Source organism: Sylvia atricapilla, chromosome 9 (assembly GCF_009819655.1).
Source record: "Sylvia atricapilla isolate bSylAtr1 chromosome 9, bSylAtr1.pri, whole genome shotgun sequence".
Taxonomy (NCBI): domain Eukaryota; kingdom Metazoa; phylum Chordata; class Aves; order Passeriformes; family Sylviidae; genus Sylvia; species Sylvia atricapilla.
The window spans coordinates 21,532,198-21,543,932 of NC_089148.1; the positions used below are offsets into that span (position 1 = coordinate 21,532,198).

General features: G+C 37.6%; 1 protein-coding gene across 1 annotated transcript in view; it reads right to left on the minus strand.

Annotated features, from left to right (window-relative positions):
- The window catches only part of BCAR3 (BCAR3 adaptor protein, NSP family member), an 89,524-nt gene extending 78,580 nt beyond the window's left edge, over positions 1 to 10,944 (minus strand). Inside the window, exons 1-2 of the mRNA XM_066325216.1 lie at positions 10,388 to 10,944; positions 6,146 to 6,318 (exon numbers count right to left, since the gene is read on the minus strand). The gene's annotated coding sequence lies outside the window, so the exon portion shown is untranslated. The remainder of the gene's footprint in view (positions 1 to 6,145; positions 6,319 to 10,387) is intronic.
- Positions 10,945 to 11,735: the final 791 nt, after the last annotated feature.

Consider the following 11,735-nt stretch of genomic DNA (forward strand, 5'->3'; position numbering starts at 1 on the left):
ACATCCCATTTTTATTAGTATTTCTACAGACAGCACAAAGGATTTTTTCCAGTCCCTTCCTGTTTCCCTCCTACTCTGTGATGCAGTATTACAGCATTCAAGCCATCAGGCATCCATAAATGGAGGCTGGATTCCATTGATTTCTCAGTCATGACCACTGAGCTTTCCTTACCTGCTGACTTCTGTTCTGCAGGATTCCTACTGACCCTGTGCCATGCACTGACCCTCTTCCTCAGAAGCTCTCCAGCCTTGCCTCACCATATTCTGTAGCAATGTGCTCCAATAACAGCACGAGTGTAGAGGCAGGATGATCCACATTGCTGCAGTGTGGACACATTCCAGCAGAACTTTGCTCCTCAAGTGTAACTTAGAGGATCTCAGCCGAGGCTCAGAGCAAAGCTGATTGCTTCTGCCAAGTCCTTACTTTGCAGCAATCTCTGAACACCTGTGCAGTGACACAGGTGTATCTTAGTTTGGGTTAAAATCCTAATGCATTGCAGCTGAAGCACTGGGCTTCTACCTGTAGTATTACTTTGGCTTTGGTTGTGTTGGCTGTAATCCTGCAATTACCAGATAAACTCATCAAAAATTTTATAGTGTATCATGTGCAAACTGAAAGGAGAGCTTCAGTGCTTTTCACCATTGGAGTTTTACTTATAAAACATTTCCTCTGCTGTCTGTCTGAAACTTTATGTACTACATTAGAAGAGCAAAAGACAAAGACACCTCAGTTACAACTCTCTGCGGTGGTAACAGCAGCTCTGCCTTGATATATTTCCCTTCATTTAATACTCCACCTATTTCAAAGATATTCTAAGCGTTTACAAGACAGAAGTAAATCTGCATGCAAAAATAACACAGACTTGCACATCAGCAGTAGTGTTCCACAAAATGGAACTAAGCCAGAACCAGCTCATCTGTCCTGGAGGGCTTCCTCAATAGAAGGCTTTCCAAGCAAGCCTGCATTAGGCTTGCTGCAGGAAGAGGATCTGATTTCTGCTGGAACAGGAGGGTGAGCGAGTTTCAAGACTGACAGCATTGGACTGTAAAACCTCCAGTTTATTACAATACCTACAAGTCTCTATGCTAATTTTAAAAGTCACACTGATAAATCTAGAAATTTGATTAAGGAAATGCACCAATCTGTACACAGTACAGATTGTGCTAAAGTGTATAGTTGAGAGAATTGTATTAAAGTCTCTCAAGTACTTTAAGCTATAATATAAAGCAATATTTCCATATGATACTTAACATTATATGGAAATTTTCTGCTCTCAATTCTAATGACATGGCTGGGCATGGGTGTACAGAACTTACACATGGAAAACAGTGGAACACCTGTCAAGAGCATTACACTTATTGATGGTCCCCAAACTTCATGAGCAAAGTAATATGATTAGTTTCCTAGACCATTTTTGCTAATGCTGGTATTTTAAAATTTTATTTCCGTTTTTCTGAAGTCATCCTCTCTCTTGGACAATTCCATTTTATCCTGCTCCTCAAGCTATCTTGACCTTTAACTTTTCACTTTTCCTCTCTCATTTCCATGGACTCCACTTCTAAAGAATCCTTCTAATAGTATTTTCAAAAATTAGGAAATAAACCTGGTATTAATAAGAAAGACACAGATAAACGTAAGATGCAGTAAAGAGGAAGAAAAGCAGTAGCTAAACCAGTCACATGAAAAGACATCAAGAAAATTTTAAGCTGAAGTAAGCAGAGAGAGTAAAGAATAAAGAACAGGAATCTAACACAGACCAAAATAAATAGCTGAAAGCCTACAGTAAAACATGATTATAGAAAAAGCTGACGCTTGAGAATGACTAAAATTTTCCTTGTTTGGTTTTTTCCCCTGCTGTTACATGAGCAATAGTGCAGTTTCACTAGTGGAAGAGTCTGTAAACATGTAAATAGCTCTAGAAGTAGATCAAGAGTCCCCTAGATAATAGGTTTCTGTTTTCTAAATACATAATTTTTTCCCCATTAATTAAAAAAAATTCCATAGTTGAATTGCATCAGTTGGTATGTCGTCTTCTGACTGAATTCCTGTAAAATAATGCAGTCCTCAAGGCATTTTTAAAAATAGCTTTATTTTGGCAAGTCTTAAGGGAAAGTTAACAGCAAAACTATGCAAATTGAAAAAAAAAGTGTTAATATTCTGAGAAGCTGTGATGTAAGGCAAGAAAAAAAACACTAATACTAGAGAATTGTAATGAAAAAATCCCAAATGACCTTATAGTAAGCAATAATTTCCTTAACTTGGATATCAAGGCAGATATACAGATATATTTAACAATAGTATTTTTCTTCTTAAATGGTATCTGCCTGCATACAAAGTGAGTGTTGTGGGGTTTTTGTTTGTTTGTGGGGGGTTTTGGGTGTTTTTTGTTTGTTTGGTTGGGGTTTTTGTAAAAACAAAACTAAACAACAAACTCCCCACACCCCGATAAACCCAACCAAAACAATCCACAGGGCTTTTCAGTCTATTACAGCTTTTATGGCAGTGTTATGACAAGGCTTCAGCTGGCCATAATTCCAACTGTTTGAGACAAGGACAGGACAAAAAGAGACAAACCAAACTGAAAAATGAAAGTGTATGGAGGAAGTGAAATAAAATTACTCGAAACAAAGGTATTTTTTCTCATTCTAAGATATAACATGTTTATGATGGAGAGCTGAACATCACAAGCATACAATATCCTGTAAATCTTAGCTACTCTTCAAAACCATCACCAGGCTCTATAGCTGAGAAAATAGTTCTGCAACAGGGAACTGCTACAGCAAGCTTAATGATGGGGGATTAGAGTTGAAAGTGAGTGCACTAGACATTCTTTTCTAGCAAAATAGTTCAAATCCCAAGTGAGACAGTAGGATAAATGAGCCAGAGGGCCTCCATTCATTCTCCAGCAAACAACACACCACAAAAGATCCATACATTATGCCAGGAAAATACTCGGCAAGAATGAGAAGCCTTGGAAATAGAAATTCTTGACTTAGAGTCTGGTTGAAGGTCACTGCTCTAACACTGCACAGTTCATGTATTTGCATTTGATATATTGATATGTAAAGGAATTTCTGAGTTGTTTATGCTCTTTTACTTCTTGCAAATGATCCAATGATGGAGACAAATATTAATCTTTTCAACTTCAGAGGTTAATGAAAAGGGATTAAAAGAAATGCTTCACATAATAGGATCTACTACAACTATATAGACAAAATCTTTTGTATTTTCTGTATGAAGGAAAAAGTCAGATTTAAAGTTTTCAGTCTCCAGACCAGAACTTTACTATAGATTAATAAGCCTACAACCCATTTATTTGTTAAGATCCTGTATAATGGTTTCAGAAAATTCCTGTTAGCTAATTAAACATGATGAACTGATGTTTACTGATTTGCTAACCCCCTTGACTTCAACACAAATCTATGCTACATCGATTTTTTCATTATTCCATGATGCTTAAATCAAATGAGATTAGACACAGTTAAGAAAGCAGCACTAACCTGAAGACACTAGTCCATCAAATAAAATGACAGGTCTTTCATTAAAAATATGCAGAAAAGAGTCCAACAGTGACTAGATTATTTTCCTTTTTTTTTTTTTCAGAAAACTTTTATATGACAAAAGGAGCACTTAGCCCGGCATCTAATTATAATTCAAATCATATAATCCACTGCAAAGGATTATGCAATCCTTGCACAATTTGTGAGTGCCATTTACTGCAGGAACCAATAATGCACTGAGATGTGGAACTTCAATGCAACAAATCAGGTATGTGAGTGTCCAAACTTTGGCACTGGTGATTGCAATCAGCTGCTGGGACACATAGGAAAAGTTATAGACATGAAATTAATGGCTGTTTTCAAGATGTTCAGACTTAGCAGTTTGCTGTTTGAACTGAGTTTATTACTGCATGTGACCAAAGAGGAAGACACAAAGAACACATTTGCTCTTTTACAAACACTTGACTGACTGCACATGCACACAGCAGACACTCACTAATGTGATCCACCATTACAATGATTGGAAACTGCTGAGTGATTCTCCTGGACTCCAACCTGACAAATACTGTCTGAGAGTATTCTTTAGCCAGTTAGAGGGATCTTTCTCTAGCTGGTTGATGAACTACACCCAACTCTAGAAATATAGTGTGGTGACTCAGCAGTAGGGACTGTAAGGTATGGCACGCTTTATCTTTTGAAAGCAAAACCCACCTAAAAATATTTAATTCAGAGTATCTTATAATTTTGCCATCCAAGGAACAAAGACACAACATCTCATTTCTGGAAATCAAATTTCTAAGCTTGTAAAGTGTAAATGCCTTTATCAATAGTATTTGCACTTTGGTTCTTCTGTAGCAGCACACTGGCTGCAAGACTTTGAGGAAATGAGCTTGAAGAGCAGGACACATGTGGATCCTTAAAGCTTCAGCCCAGAAAATAAGGGAATGGTTAAATTAATTGCACCATGAGGGTCTATGGGCAAGAGCCCATGAATGATAAATGCATTTCAAAGTTTTTACTATCTTCCTCCTTTGCTGATAGCATGGCATACAGAAATAGAAACGAGTCTCTGACCCCTGCACATAGAACTAAAGCCAGCACAAGCAAGACAAGAACATGACATAAATTACATAAATTGCTGTTACAGCTAAGTTTATTTGCATACTGAAAAATTTTTCTTTGATAGTTCCAGCTGCTGGTGAGATGAATGTGTTTGATGTCATTATAAGAACACCTAGAAAGAGGGGTATTCTGATATCACAGAGGTGAATATGCAAGCAAGAAAAGACTGGGAGAGATCAAAACAACCATATTTAGAAAAAGTATATTGTGTATATAACACTATTTTGCCAGCATTTCAGCACCCTCTTGTGTTGACTGGTGCTCAGAGTTAAAATGCTGAGAAAAAAATCCACTTTACCTTACTAACTGTGAAGACACTCCTCATGTACATAAACAAAGAATCTTACTATTCTAAAGAACAAAACTGTAAAGTACAAAATCTTCTAAAACCAAGAAATATGCTGAAGCACTAGAACCCAATCCATGTAATTTAATAGCAAGAAACTTCTCTCTGAATATCTACAAAACCCCTGTGGTTTTGATAGTTTGGTGAAAGAGTTACTTCTTAAATATATCTTTAAATAATTTATCCTTAAAAGGTTCTTTGTTTTCAGTTATATATCATTCTAAAATTAATCTTTTACAAATGTAATATTAAAATGAAACTCTCCCCTTACTATGTATCATCCCTCACAAAGAAGTTGCTGCTTGTGCCATGACTACAACATTTTTCCAGGAGCTGAAACAAGTACAGTCATGTGCACTGAGCTCTGAGCAGCGCTGCTGTGAAGGAGGAGAGCAGACATTACACTGTAGGGTATTACAGCTGCTGTTTTCCTAAGCCTTTTCTGCCATCCTCTAACAGTGTTAGATCACAGACATTTACATGCAAACTTGTCTATGTAGCACGTTTCAAGTCTTTTCAATCCCTGTGATTGCATCTTTTTATTTGATAGTGAAGCTGACATAAAACTGACAATTACAAAGCAAAAATGTTTCTAATACATCCCTGTATTTTTCCTCAGGCTTCTCCCTTATTTTTTCAAACTCAGCTGAAAAAGATATGTGAAAATCAGATTAATTTTATCTTCTAAATAATTTAGATTGATAAATTCACAAGAAAATATAAAGCCAATTCATAACTCAGGAAAACTAAAATTGCCATGAACATAATGAAACATTAGAAGAAAGTTTCCTTGTATTACTTAACTTGCAGATAGTTGACACATACAATTTTTATAAAAAATATAGACCATCTAAAATCTTATAAACTTTTCTCTCTCAAAGTATTACAACATTACAAAAAATATTTTAATCCAATTCTCTTTAGATTTGACAATATCCCTCACTATTATATATTCACGGTCATTTTAATTCAGAATTTTAAAAATCACTACTAGCATACTGAGCAAGAGCTGTCACAATTAAGATCCAAAATTAAAATCTTTGCAGATTTTAAACCCACAAAAAGTTGACTTGGAAACATCTGCTAACACACATAATTATTTGTTACTAACCACCAAGCAATGTTTCTAACAGTCAGACTGTACATATTAATAAATAGACATACAACAGTTCTTACCATAGCAGGAGACTATCATGGTCTGCTGTGGGCTCTTAAAATGCAAAAGCTTCTTGACAAAAGACACACCTTGAGAAGTTCTGTGCCCAATCAGAAACCAGACCTGCCCAGGAGACAGCAGCTGATGAATCACAGTGAAGATAACTGAGCAGTGAGGTTGGATTTTTCTCCCCCTAAATCAAGAAGTTGAATACAGTATTGAGTAAACTTTTTCACACTTTAATTATTATTTTTACTTTTCTACTAGGTGAAAAATGTGCCATCTGTTTGTCAATGAGCCATTATGAAATACAGAAGTTCCTACTTCCAGCTGAGAGTTTTGCAGGCTACTTCTTAAAAAATATTTCTTATTAAAAATTATTTTAAGAAGTTTACTTATAAATTGGAAGAAAGAAGAATATGCAAATATCCTCACCGCCCTGCCCCCGACAAAATTAATTAATTCATGTCAGTGTAAAACTATGCACAAGCTCAAAACACCCTCCATCAATCCAGAGTTCAACAGACTAACAGGGAGGGGTAACTTAACTATTACAGGCATCACATTTTACTACTACTGCTACTACTAGTAGTATTATTATTACTACTACTACTAGTAGTAGTATTGCTATTGACGATGATGACGCTATGGAAGTTACCTAAAAGCCCTAGTTAGGATCACTCCCCGCCCACCCAGGCTGGATTATCTGCCCTGAAAACGCGGGCGCTCTCAGAAGGCAGCCGTGTAACTGCATCACTTCGCAGCTCTTTATGCACGGAGCCTTTCCTGCCGGGCTCCTGATGCTGGGCAGAAGGTCCCGGTACCCAGTGCTGCCTGAGAGGCGCGGGCTGTGCTGATGCAGAGCCTGGCGGTCAGCCGTGCTGTGTGACACATCTGCCGTGGCTGCAGGACACAGCCAGCTGCAGGACAGGAGCCCACAGCTGGCTCTCACTCCATACCTCTCATTACACTGCCTGGGTGTCCCTGCCTTCATCTAAAAGTGCAACAAACGCTTGAGCGAATTGAATTTCTGTTTGACAGTAGACATGAGAAATAGAATTGTTTTAAGAAAATCCTGCAAGAGCTCAAAGAACCAAAATGTCAGATGCCCTTTCCTGGACAGGATCTGCCCAGTGTGCTGAGCTTTGATTTGAGACCTGTTCAATACTACACAACTCAGCATCTGGAAGGAAATAAAACTACCTACACTATCCTTTTCCTTCACAGTGTTAGCACAACAAAAGGTATTTTAAGCAATACTTTATAGACTGTCTTCCTTACTGGGACCTTAACAAACCCATATCTCATGATGCAAATCAACAGATCACTAATTTGCTTTTAGCTATAATCCAAAGGAAGAGAGGTATCACATCAGGAGTGTTAAAATTCATGAAAACAAAGGATTCTGTCATTTATGTAAGTGTATTACAGTTAGACTGGATATGGCTTGCAGGAGTAAATTCCCATGTTGGATGTATGTCATACAAGCTTTGCCAGCACAGAGATAGCAAAACAATCTGAATTTCTGATTTTATGAAGAAGGAAAATAATACAGCCTGGGGAACTGATTTCAGCATGTTCTACCATGTTTTAGCTGCACACTCACTCTAAACCCATTCTGCACTGCAGAAGTGAAGACCCTGAAAATGCAATCTCTACCCAAAGCCAACCCCTTCACAAAGTTTTGTTAGCATGAACACTACTCTCATTCTCCATAATCCATGAAGGTCCTTATGCTTCCCCTTTGCCCCTTCATTTTTTCACTTACACTCTCAGATTTTCTAAGGATTCTAAAGCAACTTTTCTACCAGATTCCATTATTCAATTTTAACCCATTGTAAAAGTTACTTGTCCAACCTGCCTAGAGACACAATTTCTCATGCTTTCTCCAAATGCTATTTCACTCTTTCTTATCCCTATTAGTAACATAAAACACACAACTATCTCTAGTAGATAACTGTCTTGCTGTCAAACAAGATGCAAATCTTTCAGTCAAAAAGCACAAGGCCTCTATGTAACAAATACAAATTTCATAGAAATTAATAGCAAATACAAAAAGGGCCTATTTCCCTTCCAAACTACCTGTGAATAAAATTGGTCCTTGGTAAATTAAGAGGCCATGTTCCCCTTTTTACACACACAAAGGAATGTCTTGTCATCACAGCACTAACAAAAGCAAGTGATACTTTTGTAGCAAGCAGGTTTATGGAAAAAAAGCCACTTGTATTGAAACCTCATTGAAATATCCCTGACCCTCTGTATTGGTGTAAATGTCTACCCTAATCTCTAATTTTGGATGGGAGCTATGATGGCATTTCTTTTGGCGCTTTCATACTATTTTCCTAGATTCCAAACCCTAGTGATTGCAAATGCAGATATTTACAAAATTAATTACCGTCATATATTGCAATAACAACAACAAACAACAACAGTACATTATCTCCATGGAGGGTGTGGCAAAAAATAAGAGGTCTTGTTAGCAGTGAGTCCCATGATTTCCAGATATCACTGACTGTGGAAGCTGCTTGTTTCACTTCACTGCAGGAATGACTGGTACCTATTACTAACTTGAATAAACCAAGATACACCTCTATAAAAGTATATCACAATTCTGAACACAGGAAATTACCTTTTGTGTTGTTAGGTCAATGCTTACTGCCTGCCAGGAGTTTGGAAACGAAAGTAAACCCCCTACAAGAACAAAGGACATTCTTTTACTTCAATGCTGGAATTGAAGAAAATTCACTGCTGACTTAGAGTGGCAGAGCTAACTCTGCACATTCATCACAAAGAAGTCTTTTGTCTGCTCTGTCTGCACAGAAGACTCTTTGATGTGCAGCTTTTTGTTTCTTCATACTGTAACTTCTGCTGGGTGATAAGTTGCATTAACTTCAATGACTGGTTTTATGAGACAAAAATTGGAAGGAGAATATGGAGCAAAGAGTAGGCAAGGATTAGCTATAAAAATCACTTGCTAGTTCAATGTGCTTCCACTATGGCTGGTAAAAGAGAGAAAAGGTTGCACTGATAGATTACAAAGGTGCAGAGTCCAAGCTCAGTGTTCTGCTTTTGGGCTTAGTGCGAGATTGCAACATCATGGCATTCACTTACCCAATATCTAAATGACTTCCAAAACAAATTTACTGTGCTTACAGATACAAAGATTATTTTTTTTTACATTAGTCAGTCTTGAAGCACTGATCAAATGAATATTCTATATTAAAGCATACCAATATAAGACAGAGCTATGTATTTAGGTAGTCATTTTAACAAAGATTCTCAAGAACAAATTTTGATGTGCTTGGCATATGAACTAACTTTGCTATTTTCACTTTCCTTTCATACATCTATTATCTTCAACACATGGAAAATTAAGCCTTCCAGCTGTAATACGAATTAGTCAGACTTTAACTTGGGCAGTACAAGATGGTAAATCTGGGTCAAATAATGAGGATAGTCTATTGCAACTAGCAATAAATTTGGCAGATCTACAGGTCTGAAAGTAGTAGTGTAAATGTTAACATAATCACACTCATTATACAATTTTATGGATGGAAAATAAGAAAAAGAAGATTGAAGTACTACTCCAGATAGTTAAGTCAGAGCTGAGCTGGCTCTGCTAGGACTGGTAAACATTTGACCAAGTCACTAAACCATGAGTCAGTCTACCTACAACTAGAACTCTGCAATCAATCTTCTTTTAAATAACCATTTGATACCATCAAATTGCATTTAAAAGTAAGAAAGTAATAACTGAAGTATACATTTCAGGTAACTGCTATTCTATTTCTAATGACGTCTTAGTTTTCCAACTGTGCCCAAACTTCAAATTCCTTCTGCTTTTCTTTTCTGCAAGCATTTATGTACTGACACTTAGGATAGGCCCCCAGCTCTGCTGCTTTCACAGAGGAAGAGTGAGGTCTTCCCCTACCTTAAGGACACCACTGACCCTGCATCATCACTTCTCTTTAGATTACAATAACCCTTCAGGATGTCTTCTTTCCTATCCCAGCCTCTTCTGCTCACTGAAAAGACCTGGCTCCTTGTAACCTTCACCCTCAGCCCCACAGCTTCACTGTCCCTCCTGATATGTCCTTGATGCCCACGCAGACTCAGCAAGGAGCAAAAGTCTAAGGAGCAGACAAAGCCTTGACAGTCTCTCTGCAGTATCCTGGATCCTGGCACTCAGCATCTCCAAACATCACATCAGCATAGCAGATGAATGTTTCAATTCCCTACAGATGGGAATCTCTAGTACTTACCAGCTGTTTTTTACTCTTCTTGTTGATGTTTGGCTGAGGTTCAGCTGGCTCTGATGCCTCCCCCAATGGTCCTTGTTCATCCTCATCTTTTCCCACGGCACCACATTTGTTCTGTGATTGCACTTCTGCAGGCAGAGAAGGAGCCTTCTCTTCTTTTGCCAAAAGTAACAATGCTCTCCATCTGATTTCTGTTGATCTCTCCTTTTTTTCCTGATGGTATAAAGCCTGCTGACCTCCTGTCACAGCTCCTTTTCCTCAGTTAGCTCCTTAGCTCCTGTGCACCCCTGATCTACCCTTTAGTAGCAATTATATCAGAAAAAGCCCTGAGGTCTTCTCTTACTATAAAAATAATTTCAGAATTCTGTGACCAAGAGAATGCTCATTTTCACATGAAGTCACTCCGATCTTTCTGCAACTTGTGAAATTAGAAGAGATTTGTTTCCGTTTTGGAAGATAGCATGCAGGGATTCAAGAGGCCTAGTGATGTCTTTTTTGTGACATCTTTTTTGTTCAAAAGAGACAGAGAATCCACAGGTAACTCCTTTAAGAGCTGCTGAGCATCTTCTCTGCACAACTGTGCCTCTGCAGGGTCTGTTGCTCAGTCACACTTCCTTCACACTTGGAGTAAAAGAGTAGGAATGAGAAAGGTGAAGAATGTGCTCAAATAGTTAAAAGGCTACAGAACTGACTAGAGAGTTGTCAGTTCCATAGAAATATTATGGAGCTAAAACCCTGCAGCTGAATATCACCTTACAACTACAAGAAAATGTGAATGACTTGCCTCACCATGCTTCAGGCGCAAGACAAACCCAGGGTTAGAATTTAGGAATTCTGCCATCCAGTCCATTACTTCATATTGCACAATGACCTTAGCTACAAAAATCAAATTAATAAATTCTGATACAGTTACAAAAAGTGAATATTCAAATAGGCAAACCAAATTTATAATTAAACCTTTAAAATACAATCCACATTTACTGGTTTGAAAATCCTCAGAGGGATAATCCTGCTGAAAATTTCCAGTATGGTAAAATCAACATACATTTGAACAGATTTAGTAAAAACATGTTGGGGGCAGGAGAAGAGTATGTTTTTATTCAGGGCTAGATTTTCAGCCTGTGCAATATTTACAATTACGATTTAAAAATAGAATTGTTTCTGTGATTACATCAGTCAGTATTAAACAGAATACTGAGTCAGTCACTCATATTCATAACTGGGTGAAAAGTTAAATGTAATTAAGAAGCTTTTCATCCTGTTAGAACATGCTTGGCAAGATCCTTCCAGAAATGGCATTGACTACACACATCCAACCTTAGGGACACATCTAGCACCCAGTGATGATCCA